The sequence below is a fragment of the Mesoplodon mirus genome (assembly GCF_964341445.2).
Source record: "Mesoplodon mirus genome assembly, chromosome: 12".
NCBI lineage: Eukaryota > Metazoa > Chordata > Mammalia > Artiodactyla > Ziphiidae > Mesoplodon > Mesoplodon mirus.
In genome coordinates, this window is record NC_138988.1 from 85130974 (window position 1) to 85154469 (window position 23496).

A 23496-nucleotide genomic window follows, 5' to 3' on the forward strand; every position below is an offset into this window, starting at 1 on the left:
TACGCAGGCGTTATTCTCTGCCAAGAAGACGAAGACATGGGAGGATAAACAAAACTGGATTGCTAGTAGGAAGACAGGCGGACTTAGAGTGCCAAGCTTGACCCTTGGTTTCTAGATCCAGATCAAAAACCGCTTCCTTGAGCGCTGGGACCAATCTGGCTGTTTCCATGGAGACGGCGGGAGGGGCTGGTTGCACAGGATTCCCGGCGCCTCTGTTGCGTCATTTCCCACCGCCAGCCCTTGGCTCCGTCGCCCCAGCCCGCGTTAGTTGGGAGGGTGAGTGTCTAGTGGGATCCTGAATAGTGTGTTCCGGAGTATTGGCTGACAGTACCCTTTGCCCTTTCGGAAAAGCTTTCTATGGAGATGCCCCATTGTCGGTTGTGAGGCTGCGGCACCACAACGCTCCGGACAGAGTCGTGGGAGTGTCTGGATGGATAGCTACGTATCCTGGCAACCGCCTGGCCTCCAGGTGAAGTCTCGAGTGCTATCGCCAATGCTGGGGTTTGTTCCAGGCAAGTGTGCACACCAAGGCCTTTCTTTAGCACTTGTCTGCCTTTTCCGTTCTGTTTTTCCTCGTAGGTTTCCCCATTGTGGGATCTGTGTTGCTCCCTGTTCAAGAGATCGGTTGGGACACACTCAGGATGACTGTTTCTGCCAGAGTGATTTTGGGGACTCATGCTTTTTCTTTAATAACAACGCCATGCACCTACTTTACATCCTTAAAATGGGCTTTATAAAAATCATTTGGCCATTCTTGTTACCTCCCGGAGTAAGTAGGACTTGGGGATGAAGGCTGCAGTATCCTTTCTCGAGCTGCAGAGTGAGGGTCCTCTCCATAGAGATTCATTTTTTTGTGTTGGACACTTCTCATTGTTTCTTTTAATCTCCAGGTCCCAGAGCCATAGAAATAAAGTGCTTCTTCATAGTGAAAGCATTTTTTCCCCAAATGGAATAGAAATCAGAGAGCAACACATATAGAAAGGGCAAGTATTTGTTTCGTGAAGCTTTTGTGTATTCAAGTGTGTGTAACGGGTTATAAAACGTATTACTGTGTGGTCAAAAGTAGACACTGACTTACAACGAACTATATGCCATATAGGAGGACAGAGGAGACACGTGAGACACAGAGAACTCCCTTTGTCAGGAGATAACCTTTGACTCGAGATTTTCAGATGGACAAAGTCCTCTGATGCTAAGGAATGCTCTGAATAGACTGCCGGGAAAGATTAGCATTTAGAAGGTGGCACAGTATCTGAGAATCAGAGAAGCTGTAGTGACTAGTGTTTTTCAAACTTTGGGACCATTGTGAGTTATGAAATCGATCCAGTGGCTTGCAAACAGCGTTTTAAAAAAGAAAGAAAGAAATAGAATAGCAAATATGTATACCAGAGTAGCTTATACACACAATAAGAGTAACAGCAAACATGTATAGTAGGAATAATTATTGTTTTGTGAAATTTTGGCTCAGACACACACCATACACACATAGAGGCAAGTTTGTAGTAGTTGCAAAGTAAAGTGTATTTCTGAATGGAAAGAAAGTACTTCACTAGTAGATGATTAAACTGAAATGCTTGAGGGTTATAGATGAGAATAAAGGGAAAGATGCTAGTATTCTCAGAATGAGTAAAACACAGCCATTTCAAGGATTGTGGTAGAAGTGAGGGACTCTGAAACTGAGATTCAAGGAAAGAAAAGTAACTCTGTCCTTAGGGATTGAAGATAGATACTGTTGGCTTGTGCTGGTAAGAGTGTATCATACTTTATTTCTTTTTCAACTCTTCTGTGTCGGTCACTCAGCCACTAAACCAGGAAAGGGAAAAAAAACTTAGAAGAATGTTAGAGATAATCATATATAATTTATAGGATTATTTTCCTTCTTTCTCCCCCCTCGCTTCTTTCTCTTTTTGCCCCCTTTGGCAGTATGTCTTAGGAGAAGGAAATTATCCTCCTTATTAACCTTATATTTTTAAAAAGTTATGGAAAGATCCAACCACACAAAAGTTTAGAACTTTGCACAATTAACCCCTTAATTTAAGTTGGTATGATGACTTTGGAAATAAGTTTGGTATTAACTAAGTTGAAGATATATATGTTATGAGCCCACAATTCCCTTCCCAGGTAAATTCTCAACAGTGACACATACACAAGTATCCTAAATCATGTACATGAATGTTCATAGCTGAATAATTTATAGTAGCAAAAACTGAAAATAACTCAAATATCCAAAAAAAAGGTACAATGGATAAATAAATTGTGGTATTGAATACTACATCCACCTTTTTGTGTTTTTTAACATGGACATTTTTAAAGAGTGAAGGTCAGTTGCTTTGTAGAATGTTCACAATTAAGATTTGGCTAGTTATTTTCTTATGATTAGATTATGATTAAGCATTGTTGGCATGAGTACCACATATGTATCTCCCATTGCATCACATCAGAAGGTACATTATGTCACTTTGTCCCACTATTGGTTAAGTTTGATCACTTAGGTTAAGGCGGTGTCTGCATAATGTTAAGGTACATTTCTCCCCTCTTATCAATATTTTTACGTCCTCAAACATTCTTTTAAAAATTCAACATGTTATATGCATTACTGTCATCATTCTTTTGATTCTCGAATTATCCAAATTTTTGCTAATGGGAAGACCTTTAAGTCAGCTTCTGTGTCTTTTTGCTGTATTTTCAGAGACCTTCCTTGTTTCCTGGCATAACTGCCTTTCTGCTCACTATGTATTCCCCACCTGAGACTTGGATCAACTACTTCTTCAGGGAGGCCCCTCCACTTTTTTTCAGTTTGTTTGTTTGAATTAGTCCCAAATGAGGTGCACACATTGTGCTTAAGTCTTTCTCTTTTTAAAAGATAAACTTTTAATTCTAAATATTTTTAGATCTATTTAAATTTAAATCTACAGAAAAGTTGTAAAGATAGTATAGAGAGTTCCTGAATACCCCTGATCTAGTTTCCCCTATTGTTAACATCTTATACTACTATGGTATTTTTATCGCAATTAAGAAACCAACACTGGTACATTACTATTAACTAAACACTACACTTTATTAGGATGTCACTGTTTTCCCCTCATGTTCTTTTTCTGTTCCAAGATTCTTTCCAGGATACCATGTTACATTTACATGTCATGTTTCCCTAGTCTCCTTTGATCTATGCATTTTCCTCAGGCTTTCCTTGTTTTTTTGTTTTTTTTTTCCTTGTTTTTTGGGCCTCTCACTGTTGTGGCCTCTCCCGTTGCGGAGCACAGGCTCCAGACGCACAGGCTCAGCAGCCATGGCTCACGGGCCCAGCCGCTCCGTGGCATGTGGGATCTTCCTGGACCGGGGCACGAACCCATGTCCCCTGCATCAGCAGGCGGACTCTCAACCACTGCGCCACCAGGGAAGCCCCTTTCCTTGTTTTTGATGACCTTGACCTGGTCAGGTATTTTGTGGAATGCCCCTCAATTGGGATTTTTCTAATTTTTTTTTCTCATGATTAGACTGGGGTTATAGGTTTAGGTACGAAAGACCACAGAAGAGAAGTCCCAATCTCATCACATCAAGGATACATCTCATATCAAGGATACATACTATTAACATGACTTATCACTGATGATATTATTCTTGATCACCTGACTGAGGTATTATTTACCAGGTTTCCCCACTGTAAAGTTACCTCTCCTTCCATATTCTATTCTTTGAAGCAAGTCACTAAGCATAGCCCATAGAAGGAGTGGGAGGAGGGGAAATTTACCTCCCCATCCTGCAGGGGAGAGTAGCTATATAAATTATTTGGAATTCTCTGTAAGGGAGATTAGTTTTTTATCCCCTATTTATTTATTCAATTATTTATATCAATATGGATCCATTGATATTTATTTTATACTTTATGTTATAATACAATAGCACACTATTTTATTGCTCAAATTATTTCAGCTTTGGCCATTGGGTGCTCTTAGGTTGGGTCCTATGTCCCTTTGACATTCCCCCTACCCATTTCCCCATTATTTTTTTTTAAGCATTTTCTTACTTTCTGTCAATACAAGATGCTCCAGGTTCATCTTGTATTTTCTCTGTCCCAGTCCTGGAGTCAACAATATAGGGTGTGCTCATTGTCACTGACGTGTCACTGCTTCTGGGCTCTCTCAGCTGCCAGTGTTAGACTATACTATATATGTATACTAACCAATATATCCATACATATCTATAATTATTTCTGTATCCATCCATATCTATATTAAGCTAAAGGTGAATACATGCTGATGTCTCTGACTCTAATCCAATACCACGTGTATCATTTTAACCTTCCCTCTAGCTTATTTGTAACTTCCCTGCCCAATAGTGAGAAACCTGGCACTCACAGTCTACCATCCATTTGCTTATCTTTTCAACTCCAGTGTACATGTACAGCTGTTGCAGAATTTGTTTCTCATATTCCCAAGAGAAACAAATATACCAACTAGAGTGCTGTGTGAAGTTAGTTCCTTTTGTCTGAGTCTTACAGTTTCCAGTCATTTCCAAAGATACTTAAATCATTCCCTTTATTCTCCATCCTCCTTAGTGAGGTCATGTCATACATTTGTAACACAATTAGAATCTTTTTTCACATCTTACAATCTATCCTAAGATCCCCCAATCTCCTGGTTGGGTTTTTAAAAATTCTAATTTATTAAAGTTCATTCTTTATGTTGTAAAGTTGTTGGTTTTAAAAACTGCATAGTTTTGTATATCCAAACTACAATATGATACAGGTTAGTTCCATCATCCTGAAAAATCTTCTGTGCTTCCCCTAGTCAAATACCTTCCCCTCCCCAAACTACTGGCAACCACTGATCTGTTTTCCATCCCTCTAGTTTTGCCTTTCTAATAGAACGTCATGAATGGAATCATGTAGTATGTAGCCTTTTCACTTTGCTTCTTTCACTTAGCAAAAAGGATTTAAGATTCATCCATGTTGTGTGAATTAATCTCTCATTCCTTTTTATTGTTGGATAGTATTGGATTCACAGTAGTTGGACATACACCATTTGTTTATTCATTTACCTGTTGAAGGACATCTTGATTGCTTTGAATTTTTGAAGATTATGCATAAAGCATTTATAAACATTTGCATGCAAGTTTTTGTGTGGGTTATGCCTCTCTTGTTTTATTGGGGTAAAATTCACATAACATAAAATTTAACCATTTAAGTGTATAATTCAGTTGTTTTTAGTATATTCACAATGTTGTGCAACCATCACAGCTATCTAATTCCAGAACATTTTCATCACCCCAAAGAAGCTTTGTACACACTGAGCAGTCACTCCTCATTCCACCCTTTCCCCAGCCCCTGACAAACACTGTTCTCTTTTGTCTATGAATTTGCCTATTCTGAACATTTCACATAAATAGAGTCATACAATATGTGGCTGTTTGTGTTTGGCTTCTTTCACTTTCAAGGTTCACACATGTAACATTTATTAGCACTTCATTTCTTTTTAAGGCTGAATAATGTTCCATTGTGTGTATATACCACATTTTGTTTATCCATTAATCTGTTGATGGGCATTTGAATTTTTCCCACTTTTTCCTATTATGAATAATGCCGCTATGGAAATTCATGTATAAGACTTTGTGTGAATGTGTTTTTGTTTATTTGTTTGCTTTTTTGTTTTTCAGTTTTCTTGGATTTATGCCTAAGAGTAGAACTGCTGGATCATATGGTACCTCTATATTTAAATTTTCAAGGAAATGTCAAACTTTTCCACAGCAGCTGCACCATTTTACATTTCCACCAGCAATGTGTAAGGGTTCCATTTCTCAACATCCTTATCAATATTTGTTGAAAATCAAATTGTTTTGAGTATAGTTGTCCTAGTGGGTGTGAAATGGTATCTTGTGGTTTTTATTCACATTTGCCTAATGACTAATGGTATTGAGCATTATTTTGTATGCTTATTGGCTATCTCCATGTCTTCCTTGACAATATGACTATTCAGATCCATTGCCTGTTTTAAAAATTGGGTTGTGTTTTTGTTGCTGGGTTGTAAGAGTTCTTTGTGTATTCTATATACTAGACCCTTGTCAGATATATTATTTGCAGATATTTTCACCCATTATGTGGGTTGTTTTCACTCTTTTCATAGTGTCCTTTGATCCACAAATTTTTAAATTTTGATGAAGTCCAACTTATCTATTTTTTTTTCTTTTGTTACTTGTGCTTTTGGTGCCATATTTAAGACAATTGCCTGATCCAGTGTCCCAAAGATTTATAGTTACATTTCCTTTTAAGAGTTTTAGTTCTTATATTTAGGTCTTTGATCAATTTTGAGTTAATTTTTGAACATGTGGGCATAGGGGTCCAAATTCATTCTTTTTGATGTGAATTTGTTGAAAAAATGATTCCCCAAAGTGACTCCCCATTGAATGGTCTTGAAGCCCTTGTCGAAAATCAATTGACCATAGTCACATAGGTTTATTGACTCTCACTTCTGTTCCACTGACTTGTGCTCATAGCACACTATTTTGATTAATGTAGCTGTGTAGTAAGTTTTGAAATCGGGAAATGTCAGTCTTATTTTGTTCTTTTCAAGATTGCTTTCCCTATTTGGTGTCCCTTGCAATTCCATATGAATTTTAGGATCAGCTTGTCCATATCTGCAAAGAAGGCAGCTAAGATTTTGAATCACTGAGTCTGTAGATCATTCAGGGAATATTGCCTTTAAAACAATATTAAGTGTTCCAGTGCATAAGCACCAGATATTTTCCCATTTACTTTGATCTTTTTTTTTCTTTTCTTTCTTTCTTTATTTTTGGCCGCATTGGGTCTTCGTTGCTGCTCAGGGGCTTTTCTCTAGTTGCGGCAAGTGGGGGCTACTCTTTGTTGAGGTGCGTGGTTTTCTCCTTGCAGTGGCTTCTCTTGTCGCAGAGCACAGGCTCTAGGCACACAGGCTTCAGTGCACACAGGCTTCAGTAGTTGTGGCACGCGGGCTCAGTAGTTGTGGCTCGCGGGCTCTAGAGTGCAGGCTCAGTAGTTGCGGCACGCGGGCTTAGTTGCTCCACGGCATGTGGGGTCTTCCCTGACTAGGGTTCGAACCAGTGTCTCCTGCATTGGCAGGTGGATTCTTTTTTTTTTTTTTTTTTTTTTTTTTTTTTGGTGGTACGCGGGCCTCTCACTGTTGTGGCCTCTCCCGTTGCGGAGCACAGGCTCCGGACGCGCAAGGCTCAGCGGCCATGGCTCACGGACCCAACCACTCCGCGGCATGTGGGATCTTCCCAGACCGGGACACGAACCCGTGTCCCCTGCATTGGCAGGCGGACTCTCAACCACTGCGCCACCAGGGAAGCCCGCAGGTGGATTCTTAACCACTGCGCCACCAGGGAAGCCCTACTTTGATCTTCTTTAATTTCTTTCAATAGTGTTTTATAGCTTTCATTGTAAACTTTGTGTACTTCTCTGGTTAAATTTATTCCTAAGTATTTTTTCTTTTTCATTCTATTATAAATAGAATTGTTTTCTCAATATTATTTTTGGATCATTCCTTGTTAGTATATAGAAATACAATGGAGTTTTGCAAATTGATCTTTCAATTTTATCTTATCCTGCAATTTTGTTGAACTCCTTTGTTGGAATAGTTTGTGTGTGTGTGTGTGTTGTGTGTGTGTGGATTCTTTAGATATAAGATTGTGTCATCTGTGAATAGAGATAGTTTTACTTGCTCCTTTCCAATCTGGATGCTTTTTTTTTTTTTTCCCTTTCTTTCTGAATTGCCTTGGCTAGAGCTTCCAGTACAGTGTTGAATAGAAGTGGCAAGAATGGACATCCTTGTCTTGTTTCTGATCTTAGGGGGGAAAGCTTTCTGTCTTTCACTGTTAAGCATGATGTTAGTTTTTGTTTTTTTTTCATAGATGCCCTTAATTAGGCTGAGGAAGTTCCCTTTTTTCCCTAGTTTGTTGTGTTTATATATATATATATATATATATATATATATATATATATATATATTCATTCATTCATTCATTCATTCATTCCTGAAAGGGTGTTGGATTTTTGTCAAATGCTTTTTCTACATCTATTAAGATGAACTAGTGGTTTTCCCCCTTCATTCTGTTAATAAGGTATATTACACTGATTTTTTATGTTGAATCATCCCGCATTCCTGGGATAAATTTCACTTGGCTGTGGTATATAATATTTTAAATATGCTACTGAATTCAAGTTACTAGTACTTTGTTGAAGATTTTGACATCTGGATTCATAAGGGATATTGTTAGGTAGTTTTGATTTTTTTGTGATGTCTTTTTCTGTCTTTAGTATTAGGGTAATATTGGCCTCATACAATGAATTAGTAAGTGTTCAGTCTTCTTATATTTTCTTTGAGTCATTCCTCCATGAACCCACCTGACAGGTAAAAACAAAAAAACCACAATTCTTTGTGGATGAGGTCTATTCTCTTCCCTCTGGTACTAGTACCTGTGCTGAAAATGGGGGCTATTATCTTCAAGGCCACTGCCAAACTAGGGAGTGTAGAATGGGACCAGTTAAAATGCCATGAAGCTCACTGTTCTTACTAAGATTCAGATGATTTTCCTTGATTATTAAGCATTCCAATGGCTGCTGCAAGTTTTGCTTAATTTCTAGAATTTTAAAACAGTTGATTCTGACAGTTTTTTCCAGAATTCCAATTGTTGCTTTTGTGGAGGGACAGACTTTTGGATTTCTTTACTCTGCCATTTTCTCACAATCTCCTTTCTTTTTTTCCCCATGCCATTTTGTTTGTTTGTTTTTTGTTGCTGTTGTTGTTGAAGAAACAGGGTCATTCATCATGTAGAATTTCCTACGTTTTGGATTTGGATAATTACATATTAGTGGTATCAATTAACAATTCTTTTTTAAACAATTCTATCTTCTGTAATCTCTACAAGCTGGTGGTTATATCTAAGGACTATATTTAGATTTAGATTCAATTTTCTGACAAGAATACTGATACCTGTGGCTTTGTCCTTCTTTTTTCAGGAGGCATATGATGGCTTGATGTCCCACTGTTTTGCTCGTCAATCTGATTTATATATAATAAAGGTTCCTGTCGACCTTCCCCCTAATAGTTTAACATCTTTTAAAAGTTTGGAATCCTGGTGTCCTCTACAGAGTACTGTTCAGTAAATGTTTGCAGTTGTGTTTCTGCCCACAGGTTTTCTGGATAGAGGCCTCAGCTTGGAACTTCACAGGTTGAAAGTACAGCTCAAATGCCTGAGATGGAGGTGAGCCTCCAAAGAAATTGCATCTTTGAAGAGAATTTGCAGTCTGAAGAGAAGCTTTAGCTTCCAGCTCCTTTCAGACATCTTCTGAACCCCTGTGTGGAGGAGAAGCTAGTTGTGCAGGATCAGTCAACAGACAAACTTGACCCAGAGGTCTTTAGAGCATTGGCACTGGCGAGATCAAAGAAATGGTGAAATTACTTGTGCTGAAACAGTTTCAGATCCTCCTGAACAAGGAGTTTAAAATTTGTCTCAGAACTCTGAAAATAATGAAGACTGTGTCTCTGGAGGATTTAACCCAAATGAGGAAGAAATAAGTATGGCTTATAGAAAAATTGTACTAATGGAATAAGCTTAGAAGAAGGCAGTCTGCAAAGTAAAAGTAGGAAACATAAGTTTTCCGTACCCATCTTTAGGCACAGAGTCAATCCTAGGTAATTTTATTTTCTATTACTGCACAAACTTTCCAACAAGAGTAAAAAGGGCAAAAATCAGCTAGAATCTTATAACACATCAAGTGTATTTTCCATGTTTCTTTCAACTCCCTGCCTAGATAAATGCATACTTTTTACTCAATTATAATTGTAGAATAGTCACAATAATTGTTTCAGACATTTTCATTCTATCACAAGCATTTTATATGTTGGCTGTGTAGTTTTCATAATTATTTTGATGGAGGTGGGCTGTTCCCTCGAGATGCCATTTTAATACTTTGTAAATTTTATTTCTTTTTATGGCATATTTAGATTGTTTTGAATTTTTGATATTTTAATGCTTTCTGCAGGGATCATCTTTTAACCTATGATTTGTTTTTGTTTTTAAAAGATTCTGTTTTTCAAAAAATGATTCTCTTATAACCAGTTATTAAGAGTACTATTACTGCATCAAAATGCTGCATGATTCTGTGGTATGAGGGGTCAAATTACTTTCCAAAAAGGATATAACACTTTATACTACATGAACACCTTACTGAGGTAAAGTTTCTCCTTAATATTTTCATCTTCCTGTTTGTGTCTGATTGTCACCTCCTAGTGTTCCCTGCCCAGGCATCCTATGTCCTCATGCTTCCCTCTCTGTTCCTGCCCCTGATAGCATCCAGATAACTGTTACCTGCAACCCACTCTAATAACAGAGATAGGAATTCCTTTCTCTGAAACTTAGGAATTGGGAGTTGTACCTGTCCTTTGCTTCTTTTGATAGCTTTCTTTGGAGAGAAGGTAGGGGCCACATCTGTTGTTCTGAGGGACTTGCTGGTCAGTAGTTTGTCTTCAGGACTCCATGTTCTTTTGACATCTCTGTCTTCCCAGGATTCTTCCTTCCCTCAAAATGGAGCCCAAAGGAGAGAGGCTGGCTACCATGCATCTAACTGCAGGACACCAGGTAAATATGAGTTTATTCCCATCAGAAATGCCATTCCAGTGTTCAGAGCATTAACACATTTTATCCTCTCACCTTAAAATTTATGTTCCCATATATATATTTCTGAAATCAAATCTAAAGTTATTTGACTTATTTTAGTAAATGGCAGGTTCTGTAGAAAAAGCTCCTTCTCAACAGTACCATTCTCTAGTAATCAGCTCTTCAAGTCATTGGTTTAGTTATCCATCCATTAAACATTTTGTGTTAGATTCCTGTTGCTGCATAACAAATTACCACACATTTGGCAGCTGAAAACAACACCCATTTATTATCTCACATTTTTGTAGGTCAGAAGTCAGAACAGGGCTCAACTGGGTTCTCTGTTCAGGGTTTAATACAGGCTGAAATCAGGATGTCAGCTGGAACCACAATCTCATCTGAGGCTTGAGATCCTCCTCTAAGCTCATTTAGTTTGATAGCAGAATTCAGTTCCTTATGTGTAGGACCCATTTTCTTGTTGACTGTTGGCTGGGCATTGTTCTCAGCAACTAGAGCTGTCCTTTGGTCCTAGCCACATGGCCCTATCACAGTGAGGTAGCTTGCTTCTTCACAGCCAGAAGGAGAATCTGTCCAGTCTGCTACCATAGAGTCTTATATAGTGTAACCTAATTAAGGAAATGACTACCCCACCATAGTCACAGGAGCTATGCATACTCAAAGGGAGGAGATTATACAGAGTTAATACCACAGGAGTGGGAATCTTGGAGCTATCTTAGAATTCTACTCAATGAAATATATGCAGAAGTGTCAGGTGGCAGCTTCTGGGAAACTTTCTGAAGAAATGGCTGATCTTTGCCCTTCTTTATCCCTTCTGTTCTCCTTATAATCTTGGAGTATGAGGTCAAGTTTATATATGATGGACAAGTAAGATGGAAGAGCCTGGGTCCCTGACACTTTGGAATGCCATGATTGCCCTCACCACCTACCTAGACTCGTGTGGTCCATGGTTATAAAATCCCACTGTGTGCAAAACAGTGTCACCTTGAGATTGTAGACAACAGATTGGGAGAACGTAGATGGCTGTGATGAGGAGAGACTGCCAGCCATGAAATTAGTCAGGAGACTCACATAATTTAGGCACGAAGACCTAGATTTTAAGCTCAGATGCCTTCCCACAGTTATTATACATATGCATGTTTCAAATGGGCTAGGGATTGGGGGAAAGAGAGCCTCCTTACCAAATAAAAAGAAACCCTGAAAATTTCTAAACTAATTAGCCAACTGTCTTCAAGCTTGAAACTTAGGTGGTCCTACAGAGCAGGAACAGATGCAGCATATCTCACTGTGGCTCACCACATTCCCCAGAATCCCCCAACAAAAGCCAGGTACCTGAAGATGACATTGTTTTGCACATGGTGTACCACATAATTTTATAGTAGGGGCATTTGTCACTATTCAGGAAGCCTGCTACTTTCATTTAAAGAAATGTTTACTCAGGGGGCTTCCCTGCTGGCGCAGTGGTTAAGAGTCTGCCTGCCGATGCAGGGGACACGGGTTCGTGCCTTGGTCTGGGAAGATCCCACATGCCGCGGAGCGGCTGGGCCTGTGAGCCATGGCCGCTGATCCTGTGCGTCCGGAGCCTGTGCTCCGCAATGTGAGAGGCCCGCGTACCACAAAAAAAAAAAAAAAAAAAAAAAAAATGTTTACTCAGATTGGGCTTTCCTGATTCTGGTATTGAAAACACCAGCAGGAAGTGATATTCTCACTCGACTGTAAAAAGTGAAATAAGTGCCCAAACATCTCTGAGTAATTGCTTTGCCTCCAGCTTTCCAGTATTCTCTCCCCCACCCCCCTACCCCCAACCCCAGTCATTTCCCTGCAAATGGCATGACCATTTTCCTTTTTTCTGGTCCATCTGTCTAACTTCTGATGATGCTTCCCACTGGATCACATCCTTTCCTTCTCTCACATTTTGAATTATGTATATAGATTGATGTGGCCCCCTTTCATACCATTCTTGTCCTATGTATATCTTTCTTCCTTCCTCATCCCTCTGTGATGTTAATTGCAAAGACATATTTCCGAGTGTAAGAGCCATATATATCTGTGGACATATTTTCATGATACCACTTCACCTTCACCAGTTTCCTGTCACTCAGCACAAGACACATGCATTTAAAAAATTTTCTTTCAGGCTGAGAAAATAATCTGGAGACCAAAAAGTCTATTGAAGTGGGAAGTGGGAAGTCCTTCATCCAGGATGTTTCTGAATAAGACCGCTTTGGGAGCAATAATGAAAAGACCTACCAAAGATGGTCCCTGAAACCTAGACTTGAGAGAAGATGGGGAATGTAAAGGATAGGTTGGAGAGCCAAGAGAGGGAGACCAGCAGAGTATAGGATCAAATGTCAGTTGCCAGCAAGAAAATACTCAACAAAGAGAGGGGCCAGGCAAAAAGAAAATTTGCAAGAGTATATCCTATTATACAACAAAAATTCCTATAGGAAAGAGACCATATAAGTGTGATATGACTGAAGGTATTTTCAAACAGAATACAGAACTAATGAAACATAAAATGTTCAGTGTAGAGAAACAATACAAATGTAAGGAATGTGGGAAAACTTTCAGTTACTATTTTTTTCTTAATAATCATCCAAAGAGTCACCCTTTATCTTCTCATTTTGGAGAGAAATCTTCTGAATGTAATAGTTGGAAAATCTTCAGTGAGAATGTAACCTTTACTCAGCATGAGAAAATCCGCAGTGGAGAGAAACCCTTCAAATGCAATGACTGTGTGAAAACTTGCAGCAAGAGTTCTCTTATTAAACATCAGAGAGTGACTCCTCTGGTGGGCCAGTGGTAAAGAATCTGCCTTACAATGCAGGGGATGCAGGTTCCATCCCTGGTCAGGGAACTAAGATCCCACATGCCCCGGGGCAACTAAGCCTGTGTGCCACAACTACTAAGCTCTTGCGCCTCAACTAGGTCCCACATGCCGCAAACTACTGAGCCCATGCAGTCTGGAACCTGCGTGCCACAACTACGGAGCCCATGTGCCCTGGAGCCTGCATGCCACAACTAAAGAAGAGAAAACCCGTACACTACAACTAGGGAGAAGCCCACGCACTGCAATGAAAGATCCCGCATGCCTCAGTGAAGATCCCGTATGCCACAACTAAGACCCAACACAGCCAAAAATAAATAAAATAAATAATAAATAAATAAGTCTTTAAAAAAAAAAACCCATACATCAGAGAACTCACACTGGTGAGAAACCCTATGAACATGATGAGTGTGGGAAGTCCTTCATCCAGAGCTCATCACTTACTAAACATAAAAGAATACACACTGGAGAGAAACCCTCTGAGTGCAAAGTTACAATGTAAGAAAGCCTTCTGGAATTGGTCAGCTCTTATTCAGCATCACAAATACACACTGGAGAGAAACCATATGAATGTAATGAGTGTGGGAAAGGCTTTGGCCAAAGATCATCCCTGACTCATTATCAGAGGACTCATAATGGAGAAAGTGTCTTTAAATGTGTTGATTGTGGGAAGCCTTGCAGAGCCTCAGAAGTTACTAAAGAACTCACACTGGAGAGAACCCGTACAGGTGTAATGCATGTGAGAGAGCCTTCAGCCAGAGTTCACACCTTACCATACATCAAGTAACCCACACCAGAGAGAAGCTTTATGAATGTGGGAAAGCCTTTAGCCAGAGTGCAGATCTTGCCAAACATCAGAAAACTCATACTGGAGAGGGACTCTGTACATGTAGCCAGTGTGGGAAAGCCTTCAGCCAGAGTTCACACCTTACCACACATCAGACAATACATACTGGAGAGAAACCCTATGAATGTGGTAAATGTGGTAGTCTTTAGCCAGAATGCAAGTCTCACCAAACACCAAAAGAATGCTCACTGGAGAAAGACCCTGTGAATGTAGTGAGTGTGAAAAGCCTTCAGCCATAGTTCAGTTCTTTTAAGCATCTGCCAACTCACACTGCCTAGAAATTTCGTGAATGTGATGAGTACTAATGGCTTCTGGTAAATATCAGTCATCACCAGATATCAAAGATTTTAACATAAGGAAAGTTTATGTAAGATTTGACATTTCATGAAAGGTCAGCAAGTTAATATTCTGAGCAAGAGAGCACTAAATAAATTTTGTGAGATATTATACTTGAGGACAGATATTGGTGGTTCTGATATTCCTTAGCAGCTTTTTCTTAGGGCTTTGTACAGTGACTCTGTAGTAAATGCTTGTATCATTAATAGATTTTTGGTCAGATTTGTTGTACTCCCATCCTCAGAAACTTTTTTAGGCTTTTAAAAATAGGAATGCCCCAACTGGAAATAGAATCACCCAAATAAAATTGAGAAACTGCTTTTAATTAGGAAGAGCATCTCAAATTCTGTATCTACAATTTCTATTCAGAGAAGCCAGGAATCCAGGTATCTATCACATGGGTCTTCTCCACCATAACAGAGACAATACCAGAGGACCTGCAGGAGCAAGAGGATACCTTTTAAATAACTGATCCCTTTAACAGAGCAATTCCGTCACTATGCTTCTCTTTACCTTCTCATCCCCAACACCACGAGGTTTTATCTAAGGAAAGACGCATGGACAGAGAGTGATTTTCAAGATTTATTTCACAAAAATAGATTCTACAGGATGTAAGCATGTACTCTTTGAAGTCTATCTTCTCCCCTTTGAACATACCAGTGAACAAGTAGAAGATTGGGAAAAACAAAGATGCTAAATCTCCAAGCCTATTTCTTATTACTTTGCACTTGTATTACAAAGCACCATGTCATTTTAAGAGATTCGGCCTTAGGTAGAAAGGTAAGATGATAATAAATCAGATTTCCCCTGAAATACCCACAACATAGAAGAATAAAACCAGAAATCACCTAAACATGATGGAACTGGGAGACTTGGTTTACTCCTGTTCCTTCTCAGAACTGGTCTGCTTCCTCCTTAAACTTTATTTCTATTTAGTTTTAGTTGACTGTTAATCAGTGTAAGTTCAAATACAAGTTAAAATATACTCTAGATTGTATGGCATTGCAACAATTACAATACAGCCAAACATTGACAACAGAAATAGCTTCAATATATTGTACAAAAATTATTTCTCTAAATCTTTAGGTCAATATTCAGTGATAATAAATGGAAAATACAAGTTAAACTTCAATTAACTTCAATTTAAGCTATCCATTGATGGGTTAATGACATTGTGGTTATTTTGGTACAGTTCTAACAACTGGTATTTTGGGCGGTTTGAGTATGTAAAAGTCAATAATGCTAGTTTTCATTTGCAAAATCAGTTAACAAATCTAAGACATAACTTCAAATAAAGTACTATATAAAATTCTCATTATAGAATCTATGATTCAACTGTATTTTTAATTTAAAAAATTCTGATTTCATATATTTAATGGGAAATTGTTAAAATGTTATATACAGGGATACTGACTGCAAAAGGGGCACTAGGGAACTTTCTGTAGAGAGAGATGGAGGTGGTGGCTACTCAAGTGTATACATTTGTCAAGTCATTTACCTGTATACTTAAGAATTATACATCAACAAATATTTGAAAAATTTTAATTTTAATAGCCCATTCAATAATTTCTGTTGTTTCTCTTTCAGGTAATATATTTTTTCTTTAAGATCTGTAACATTCTTAAAAAGTTTGTAAAACTGGGTCTTTATTTAAATTTGAAAATCTACAGGATCCAGATTCAAGTTCAGCAACATTCATTTCTCTTTTTCTCTCTACACACATGCACACATATATGTATATACATATTTCCATCTCTTGCTGCATCATTGAATATCATAAAATTTAATCATGCCCATTTTATTTTGACAATGATTTTCTAGTTTTTAATTTTCCCAGATAGTATTCCTTGTATTTTTCTTAGTTTGCTTTATTTGAATGTCCATGGCAGTTTTTACTGAGGTCCTAGATACTTAATTATGACATTTGACTCCCTCTTAACTGTTCCCAATTTCCTTGAGATGCTCCTGTGTCATTTGCTAGGCTGTGTTCTCAGCAACATTACATTACTAACTCATTTAATCATCACAACTGCCTTAGGAACCACTAAGGAACAATCTTCAAAATGTACTACAGGAGAACGCCATACCTTGTGAGGCTCTCAAATTCTGTCCATTCTTAATTAAAAGATATGAGAGACTTGCTTAGATATACGAATCTAGAAATGTAGAGAGCCAATCCCCTAAATCCACTGATGGTGGTTTTCTCAGGCTTGTCCATTTAGGAAGGAACTGAAGACATTTTAAGTGATGCAGACAAAACAACACTTATTCAGCACCAGGCAGTGTGCTTTTCTGTGCATTACTGATTTCTCACAATAACCGATATGCTTCTCAGTGTGAGGCCCCTTAACATTCATCACTGCTAGAATGAACAACAAAAAACATCAAGGCCATACCTTACCAAGGGATGGCACCTAATTTATTTTCCATTTTAAATATGAAGGTATTGGATCTCAGAGATATTGTCATGCATGGATAAATAGTATACAGAAGTCTATACAAAATCAGGCAGATGAGCTAGATTGTACACACAAACATACATATCCAGAAAGTACAGTGACGTAGAGTAGGAAAAGAACTGGACTGGGGTTAGGTAAGGACTCTAATCATAGTTTTGCCATTTGCTATTTGTGAAACGTTAAGCAGGTAACATCTTGGGGCTGTTTCTTTGCATTTGGAAAGTAGTTGGGCGCAAAACACAGCAATTAAGAATATGAGTTCTTGTAGCCAAGCCATATGGGTGACTTTGGGTGAGTTACTTAGCCTCTCTGAATCTGTTTCCTCATCTGTAATCTGTAAAATGAGGAAACAGATTACGTAAATCATTAATTATTTGATTACAATGTGCCAGTCTCTGAGCTTATGTTTTGAAGTAAAATGTGTTAAAATAAATCTGATAAGGACTACCAGAGATAGACTTATAGTCCAACAAAATTACATTTATTCACTTGCTACCACAAGGTCACCAGCAGAACCATGGAGCATCTCACGAAGGATGAACCAGGGTTATTGTAGCATTTTAACAGGCTCATTGCAAGGCAGGTTTGGATTAAAAAATGGACTCCGGGCCCTCTCTCTTTAGAAATCTCAAAGTTATGGTAAAGGCGATATGTTGTGTCTGAAAATGCTGTATCTGAAGCTCTGTACCTGGTTTGGAAGTAGAGATTGTATTTCTTTCAAAGAGGGCTCTGATCTTCCAGGCAAGAGTGAGACGTTCATTTTTCCTGATAGAATGTAAAATAGTTTGACAGTCTGTGATTTTAGCAAGCAACATTTCTCAGTCTTTTTTTTTTTTTAAGTGGGAGTAGCAAGGCAAAGATGGGGATGTCGCATTAGTAAGAAAGCAGTATTTAAAGAGGACCATTATGACACTTTACAGCTACAGTATGATTTGGGGGAAAGATTGTTTGCTATTAACTTTGCAGCAGGTTTTATCAGTGTCATCTGAGTCTGGTTAATGGCAGGGCTGATTTTTGCTTTTTCAGATGAGATAATATAAAGTGTAAGAGTGCCTGGCACACAGTATGTGCTTAATAATCACTGGCTATTGTTATTATAAAATAAAGGAGACTGCTTTTCCTATGACACTATAATTTTTAATTAGTGGTTTAATGTAAATCGTAAGAAGATAATAGGAACCTGTCTTTGTCCTTTGCTTACTAGAGAACAGTGAATGCTGTAATTTGGAAGAACTTTGTTTCATGCAAATTATTCACGTAAATCCCAGTGATCGTGGAGGTGTCACATAAATCAGGACCATACTGGGAAACCTCCAGGCAAGCGATGCTCTCCAGTGGCCACGCCTAGTTCTGCCCAATTAGGATTACAGGGGTCGAATCTAGCCACGCCCCTGCCCCTGAATCAGAGCTGCCGCAGTCTTGCTGGGAAATGTACTCCTTGGAGGGAGAACGGGTTCAAGGGACGGCTAGAGGCGCGCAAGCGTAGATCTGGGACGGGGGAACACTGTCGGTGCTCCCCGCTGCGAGCTGTCTGGGGTTCCCCTAGCTCGGGACAAGTGGGTCAAGCCTCGCAGAGTCTGAAGCTCCGCTGGGGGTAGGCCTTGCTCTTTCAGAAGTGGGGGCGGAGGTTCACCTTTTTACCTGTGGCTGTCGCTAACCCTTGAAGGGCCCCGGGGGAAACCAGGACGCTCCCTCTAGGCCATCGGACTTGCGGTGTGTCTCCGCGGAAACTCGAGCCAGCTCGGGGGCCGTGCAAGATCGGGGTTTCAGGAGCCCCGGGGTTGCGATGGCTTCTGGGCGTTGGAGCCTGGCGCTAAGGGGACCATCCAGAGAGTGACAGCAGCTGGCGGGCGCTGGTGATAAAATACTAGGCCCTGCCTGGCCTCCAGATGTCAGAAAGAGGTAGGTGCGCGAGAGGGAGGGGCAGAGGCGAATTCTCTAAGAGCCTCAAACTGGATAAGAGAAAGCCCCCTAGCCCGGACCAGGGACTCGTCTGGTGGAGGCCCAGGGTCACTAAGGAAACAGAACCAACGATAATACAGAGAACAGAGCCTTTGTGATGTCACAGCAGCCAGAGCACTGCAAGGTGGAGGCGACGACTTTGCATTAAAAGAGAGGTAAGAAATCGATGAGATCGAGTGTGAGAGTGATCTGGAGACTGAATTTGAGGAAAGATAACCTTCCTTTTCCTCACCTTGATGGGTGAGAGGAGAACACAGGGGCAGGAGCTTTGTGTGAGAAGGTGGGAAGAAAATTTCCGGGCCTGTGTGGTGGGGTCTGTATGAGAGGGGATGCTTGAAGCCTCGACCAAAATAAAATCACTCCTTGTGTTGCCTCGAGTGACCCCATTTTTCCACGCCAGTCTTTTATCCATCATGGCACAGAGAAGACGGCCTGCTTTAGTTAGTTTTGTAATTATCATATAGTAAAATCGATCTGAGAGGGGTGCATGGTTCTAACATAAATATAGGTTCCTGTAACCACCACCACAATCAGGAGCACTTTCACTCCAAACCCTTCCTTGTGCTCTCCCTTATTTTCACACTCTTCCTCCACCATTAACCCCTGGAAGTCACTGATTATTCACCATCTCTGTAGTTTTATCTTTTCCAGAATGTCTTGAATGGAATCATACATTACGTAACATTTTGAGACTGGCTTCCGTCATTCAGCACAATGCCTTTTAGGTTCATCCATCTTGTGTGTGTCAGTTCCTTCTTGTTGCTCAGTAATATTCCACTGAATAGATATGCCACAGTTTTGGTTTTTTTAAAATCCATTCACCTGTTGATGGACATTTGAATTTTTCCAGTTTTTGGTAATTATGAATGATGCTGCCCTAAGTGTTCATGTACAGGTTTTTGTGTGAAAATAGTTTTCATTAAGCCTGGTGTTTGAAGGCAAACAAGTCTGAATTTGAATCTAGCTTTGAGACGTATTGACTGTATGGTGACTTTGCACAAGTTATTTAACTTTGATGAGTACTTTCATCAGGGTGTTGTGAGGTTAAATGATGCAATATATGTCAGTGGCTCTCAACTCTTCTAGACTGAACAGTCCCTTTTTATAAAAAATATTTTGTAATGCTTTCATTTCTATCCTGAAATAAAGTTTATTAAATTAGTAAAATTAACCTACATACTTTTAAAAGCTATATAGTGCTCCAACTCTAAAATAGAGGAGAAATAAAAAAGGAACACACTGCATCTCAGGCCGATAAAATATCCAAATGTTAAGTAAAATTCAGAAAAAGTACCTTGATTTAGACTGTAGTTACCTTTACAGAAAAATCATTGTATATTAGCACTGAAAAAACAAACAAAAAACTCTGTAGTCGTGTGTAAAAAAGAGTTAGGTTCTAGGCTCTGCTAATTGTCAACAGATTTACACCCATGTGAATGTCCTGCAGGACATTTGAAAATTGTATGGGACTATCCTATGCTGAAGGGCATCTAGCATCCTGGCTCTTACACATTAAATGCTAGTAGGGGCCCTTTCCTCCAGTCATTATAAGGGCCAGTTCCTGCTCATTGAGATCCTGAATTATGTGAAATATTCAGTATATTTACTAGCTCATGGCAGCTGCAAGCAGCAACGTTCTGAACCTCCAAGAGGAAATTCTCATTGCTTGGTAATTTGGGGACTGGCTCAACAATTTCACCTTCTTCTAAACCAGTGCTTCTCAAACTTGAGTGTGCATCAGAATCACCGGGAGGATTTGTTAAAACACAGATTACTAAGACCATTGCCAGTTTTTATTCAGTAGGTCTGGGATGGGACTTAAGAATTTGCATTTCTGGCAAGTTCCAAAGTGATTTCCAGACTGCTGGTCTAGGGACCACATTTTGAGAAGCAGTGTTCCAAACCTCTCCCTTCAAATGTTCAAATTTAGTGGCCCTTTAAATTTTTTTAATCTTGCTTAATCCTACAAAATTCTATAAGACAAGGGGAGCAGATACTGTTAACCCTATTATTTTGTTACTGAAGAAACCAAGACTCAAATTGACTTGCTTAATACTTTTACAGCATTTTACTCAGATATTAGAATCCAGGGTCCTTTATCCCCAGCTGAGTGTTTTTTTCCATTAAATAACACTGCCTGTGATAATAAAGCCAGTATGTCCTATACTGTAAGAATTTAACAAGCAAGTTCTCCCATAGCCTTGAAGAATAAGGGAGATGGCATTCCAGTTGTCCCTCAGTATCCACAAGGGATTGGTTCTAGGACCCCCTTGTATACCAAAATCTTGGTATACTCAAGTATCTTCTGTAAAATTGTTCAGTACAGTTGGCCCTCAGTAACCGTGGATTCTGCACACATGGATTAAACTAACCTCAGATCCCGGGGGCTGGCTGTATTTTACACCACATAATGATCCATTCCTTATTTCTTACACTCTCCTAGCTTACTACTCTCTCCAGGTACACTGGCCTCCCATTCTTCCCATAGCATCCTGAAGTTATTCCCACCTCAGGATTCTGATGCAGAGATCTTGTACTTGCTGTTCTCTGGGTCTGTCCTCAGATATCTTCATGGCTCACTCCCTCTTTTTACTCAGGTCTGATCAAATGTTTCCTCCCATAAAAATTTTCCTTGGCCATCCTATCTACAATAAAGATCCTCTTTATTCCTTATCCCCTTACCTTACTCTTTTGATAGCATTTTTCACTACCTGAGCTTGTATATGTATCTTTATCTATCTATGTATCTATCTATCTATCTGTCTATTTATGCTGCCCCTTTTTTGTGTGTGAACATAAGTTTTCAATTCATTTGAGTAAATATCAAGGAGCACAATTACTGGATCATACGGTAAGGGTATGTTTAGTTTTGTAAGAAACTGTCAAACTGTCTTCCAAAGTGGCTGTACGTTTTGCATTCCCACCAGCAGTGAATGGAGTTTCTATTACTCCACATCTTCCCCAGAATTTGTTTTTGTAAGTGTTCCAGATTTTGGCAATTCTGGTAGATGTGTAGTGTTATCTATTTGTTTTAATTTGCATTTCCCTGATGACATACCATGGTGGAACATTTTTCATATGCTTATTTGCCATTTGTGTATCTTTGGGGAGGTGTCTGTTAAAATCTTGTGTCCATTTTTTTAACAGAGTTGTCTTCTTATTGCTGAGTTCTGAGTTCTTTGTATATTTTGGATAACAGTCTTTTATTAGATGTGTCTTTTGAAAATATTTTCTTCTAGTCTGTGGCTTGTCTTCTAATTCTCTTCATATTGTCTTTTGCAGAGCAGATGTTTTTAATTTTAATGAAGTCCAGCTTAATAATTATTTCTTTCATGGATCATTTTGTATCTAAAAAGGCATCATCATACCCAATATTATCTAGGTTTTCTCCAATGTTACCTCATAAGAGTTTTATAGTTTTGTATTTTACATTTGTGTCTATGATCCATTCTGAGTTTTTGTGAAGGATGTAAAGTCTGTGTCTAGGTTAATTTTTTTTTCATGTGGCTATCCAGTTGTTCCAGTGCTATTTGTTGAGAATTCATCTCTGCTCCATTGTGTTGCATTTGCCCCTTTGTCAAAGATCAGTTGACTATATTTATGTGGGTCTATTTCTGGGCTCTTTATTCTGTTCCATCGATCTATTTGTCTATTCTTTTACCAATTATTTTACCATGCTGTCTTGATTACTGTAGTTCTATAGTAAGTCTTGAAGTTGGGTATTGTCAATCCTCCAACTTAGTTCTTCACTTTCAATATTGTGTTGGTTTTTCTGGGTCTTGTCCCTTTCCATATAAGCTTTAGAATCAGTTTGTTTATATTCATAATATAAGTTGGAATTTTGATTAGGATTGCACTGAATCTATAAATCAAGTTGAAAAGAACTGACATCTTGACAATACTGAGTCTTCTTATCCATGAGTATGGTATATCTCTCCATTTATTTATTTATTTGATTTCATTCACCAAAATTTTGTAGTTTTCCTCATATAGGTCTTATATATTTTTGTTAGATTTATACCAAAGTATTTTATTCTTTTCAGTGCTAATATAAATGGTATTGTGTTTTTAATTTCAAACTCCACTTGCTCACTGTTTGTATATAGGAAAGCAATTGGCTTTTGTGTATGAACTTTGTATCTTGCAATCCTGCTATAATCTCTTATGAGTTCTAAGAGTTTTTGTTGATTCTTTTGGATTTTTTACAAAGATGATCATGTTATCTGTGAATGAAGACAGTTTTATTTCTTCTTTTCCAGTCTGTATACCATTATTTCCTTTTCTTGTCTTATCGCATTAACAAAGACTTCTAGTACATTTTTGAAAAAGAGAGGTGAGAGTGGACATCTTGTCCTTGTAACTCATCATAGTGGAAAAGCTTCAAGCCTCTCACTATTAAGTATGATGTTAGCTGAAGA

General features: G+C 38.8%; 1 long non-coding RNA gene across 2 annotated transcripts; it reads left to right on the forward strand.

The window, feature by feature from the left end:
• Positions 1–257: 257 nt before the first annotated feature.
• On the forward strand, positions 258–16075 carry LOC309814127. Of its 2 annotated transcripts, XR_014295623.1 has the most exons (5): positions 258–512; positions 891–983; positions 9165–10205; positions 10539–10611; positions 12785–16075. It is a non-coding gene; the product is annotated as an uncharacterized lncRNA (long non-coding RNA). The 2 variants fall into 2 exon arrangements; XR_014295624.1 differs by lacking the exon at positions 891–983.
• The last annotated feature ends 7421 nt before the right edge of the window (positions 16076–23496 follow it).